The sequence below is a fragment of the Labrus mixtus genome, chromosome 11 (genome assembly GCF_963584025.1).
Source record: "Labrus mixtus chromosome 11, fLabMix1.1, whole genome shotgun sequence".
In the NCBI taxonomy this organism is placed as follows: Eukaryota; Metazoa; Chordata; class Actinopteri; order Labriformes; family Labridae; genus Labrus; species Labrus mixtus.
The window spans coordinates 6,574,999-6,579,189 of record NC_083622.1 but is presented as its reverse complement, the minus strand read 5'-3'; positions in this window follow the sequence as shown (position 1 = coordinate 6,579,189).

The following is a 4,191-nucleotide window of genomic DNA, read 5'->3' as shown; positions in this document are numbered from 1 at the left end:
GCCGTGGGTCTCATCATGCTGTCAGTACTTCTATAAACTACTATAAATAAGAAGTTAAGAAATGTTAAAAAAAAAAAAAACGTTTTAACAATTCATCATTGTTGGGTGTTCAGAAAGTTGCCACTGAATTTGTAAACCAGCAGAACTCATTGTGATCTAAAGGTGCTCTGGATAGATCAGCACGTCCCTGCTTCATGTCCTGGTTCACATCCTGGTTCTGCATCCTGCTGTCAGGTTGCAGAGAGGAAATCAAAGACACGGGGACATAAAGGTCAGGGAATCAAGGCTCCCACAGTCTACCTCCGCCTGCGTGATGTTGTGTAACATCCTGAACATGACACACCTTCAAAATCTACAATCTACAGAACACACACCCTCTCTATTAGTCGGGACTGTAATGATTCCCTTAAAATCAATGACGAGGTTTGTGTTCTTCATGTTTTCATGACACATTTATTTAAAAAAGACCAAACCAAGTCTCTGCACTCTCTTTGTTTTCCTAACGAATGGGTGGCCTTCAGTCCCAAACAGTTTTGTTCCTGAAGAAGACTTAAGTTTTCTGAAGTGTCATTTCATTTAAATCTCACTCTGTGTTTCTGATCACAGGTCACTGAAGGATGTCGTGTGTTTGTTTTGGATTAACTTTAGCAGCAGATGAATCCACGGTTACATCTTCAGCGTCACAGAAACGTCTCGTGTTGGAAGTTTTAAATGATGGAGAGAACTGATGGTAGAGGCTGCTGTGTAAAGAGTCCATCAGTATTAACTCATCCATTTATACACATTCACACACTGATGGTAGAGGCTGCTGTGTAAAGAGTCCATCAGTACTAACTCATCCATTCACACACATTCACACGCTGATGGTAGAGGCTGCTGTATAAAGAGTCCATCAGTGTTAACTCGTCCATTCACACACATTCACACGCTGATGGTAGAGGCTGCAGAGTAAAGAGTCCATCAGTATTAACTCATCCATTCACGCACATTCACACGCTGATGGTAGAGGCCGCTGTGTAAAGAGTCCATCAGTACTAACTCGTCCATTCACGCACATTCACACGCTGATGGTAGAGGCCGCTGAGTAAAGAGTCCATCAGTATTAACTCGTCCATTCACGCACATTCACACGCTGATGGTAGAGGCCGCAGAGTAAGGAGTCCATCAGTGTTAACTCGTCCATTCACGCACATTCACACGCTGATGGTAGAGGCCGCAGAGTAAGGAGTCCATCAGTGTTAACTCGTCCATTCACGCACATTCACACGCTGATGGTAGAGGCCGCTGAGTAAAGAGTCCATCAGTGTTAACTCGTCCATTCACGCACATTCACACGCTGATGGTAGAGGCCGCTGTGTAAAGAGTCCATCAGTGTTAACTCGTCCATTCACGCACATTCACACGCTGATGGTAGAGGCCGCAGAGTAAAGAGTCCATCAGTGTTAACTCGTCCATTCACGCACATTCACACGCTGATGGTAGAGGCCGCAGAGTAAGGAGTCCATCAGTGTTAACTCGTCCATTCACGCACATTCACACGCTGATGGTAGAGGCCGCAGAGTAAGGAGTCCATCAGTGTTAACTCGTCCATTCACGCACATTCACACGCTGATGGTAGAGGCCGCTGTGTAAAGAGTCCATCAGTACTAACTCGTCCATTCACGCACATTCACACGCTGATGGTAGAGGCCGCTGTGTAAAGAGTCCATCAGTATTAACTCGTCCATTCACGCACATTCACACGCTGATGGTAGAGGCCGCTGTGTAAAGAGTCCATCAGTATTAACTCGTCCATTCACGCACATTCACACGCTGATGGTAGAGGCCGCTGTGTAAAGAGTCCATCAGTATTAACTCGTCCATTCATACACATTCACACACTGATGGTAGAGGCTGCAGAGTAAAGACTCCATCAGTATTAACTCGTCCATTCATACACATTCACACACTGATGGTAGAGGCTGCAGAGTAAAGACTCCATCAGTATTAACTCATCCATTCATACACATTCACTCGCATTCAGACCGGTTTAAACAGTTTAAACATCTTTCTGAAATTCTCGATATGAACTTTCCTCCTCTACTATCATACCGGACTCCCCTCCCTCTCCACCTTCAGGTTTTTAGCTGACACTCTGAAACACGGCTTCTTACTACGAGAGTCTCTGGAGAGTAACTGAATTAAAGTCGATACAATCGGCTCTTCTTCTGCCGTCAATACGACCTCTGTCCGTCTGTCTGCTGCGTACGACAACCACACAACGCAGCTCACTGTCAGCCCGCTGCTCGCAGTTACATTAGCACGTTAGCCATTTAGCTGCCGCTCTCATCCAGAGTTACTCACACTGAGAGAAAGAGTTTTAATCCTCAGATCATGAACATCACAAAGTGCACATCAGAGTGAGGAGACGGTGGAGTGAGTGTCGGCTACGGACGCCACATTCAGAGGAAACGTCGTTTTCAGAGATCTGTAACACGAGTCTTTATCAGGACTCCACCGCCATGTTTTCAGAGGGAATCAGGAATCTGCTGACAGTCCGTCCTGTCCTGACATGCCCACTCGAAGGCTGGAATATTTCACATGTTTGTAAAACAGCATCCATGCATCTCGTTCTGTGAGATAAACGCCATCACTGATTATATCTCTTTAAATATTCTCGTTGTTATATATTTTCAACACTTTCATCACGCCGTAACTTTAATGTAAAAAGACTCAACAGATCTGTTCATGATGAATGAAAACACTGAAAGCTATAAGTGCGGGGTGCAGATGGCCTAGTGGTTAGGTTACGTCCCATGTACAGAGACTATACTGTCAAATGAGCAGTGAGGTTCAAATCTGACCTGTGGCTCCTTTCCTGCATGTCTCTCTCTAATTACCTCCTTCAGACACTCTCCAATGAGATTATTAAAAAGCTAAAAGGGAAAAAAGGTCGAAGGGCAACCAGTACACAATCTTTTCAGAGTAGTGTGTGTGTGGCAGGCAGAGTGATATTCGGGAGAGTCCTGCTGCAGCCTCCCTGAACACGTCTCTTCTTCTCCACTCTTTTCTTGGTGTTGTGAACATGTCGAACTACATGTTGCATTAAGATAAAGGCCAAAAACTTTCATCACGGTGTCGCACTATGTTGCTTTGTCGACCATTTCAGAGTTGTTCTTTTAGCCTCAGGAGACCCCCCCCCCCCGTCTGTGAGAAGCAATTTATCATGGTGACAATAATACACACACATACACACACACACACACACACACACACACACACACACACACACAGGCAGTGGTCAGGGTGCAGGGTGGAGGTTTGAGAACATTTAAAGGACACTGCAGTCCTTCCTCTTTGTAAATGATTTGACATTTCCTGTTATTCAGATAAACGGCTGCAGCCTGCAGAGACACACAACATGCTGACGGGACTCTTCATGCTCTGCAGGCTGTCAGCGCTCCTTCTCAACAAGGACACCGGGATGCAAACCTGCAGAGCCCTGAATAAGGTGCAGAGCTGGCTAAACACTGAAGCTTCAGTGTCCACCACATGGCGACCTGCGTGAGCATGGACTCTAGAGAGGAGGGGAATCAGAATCAGCGTCGATAAATAAAACACTAAAATCCAAAATGACCCACATTATCCATCCATCTGGCTTTAAATAAAAGGGGTTGGTATCTAAAGTGCAGAGCTGTCTGCTGACCCCTTATAAATAACCTTTAATCAAATTACTTAATTATATCACATGTTGTTTCTCACCTAATTGAATTATCTTTATGGCAGCTTTATGGCGCGCTGCTTCGATGAACTCTAACAGAAGCATTTCCTACGTAACTCGGAGCCGTGTCTCCATCTAAGGCCGACAAAGTGAGGATAGTTTCCAGGAAGAGAAACTCTGGAGGAGTTTATCTTTCTTGGAGGACCACATGACCTACATTCATCACGGAGAGGGTGACGTCTCCTTTCATTGTGGGACAGATTTAAAGGTCCAATCAGTGAGATGTGTAGTGAGTGAAATGATAAAGTGACCTTACTATATGATCAGACATTAAGGAAACATGCTATGTTGAAGTGCTGGCTTCTCTGACAACAATGCAGCAGCCAGTATGTCCTCCTTCTAACTTTAGATTCTGGTCCTGAATGCTCTGGATTTGTTTGGACCAGAGAAGGTAGTCATGTTGTTTTGATTAAGACGACTACACACAGGTA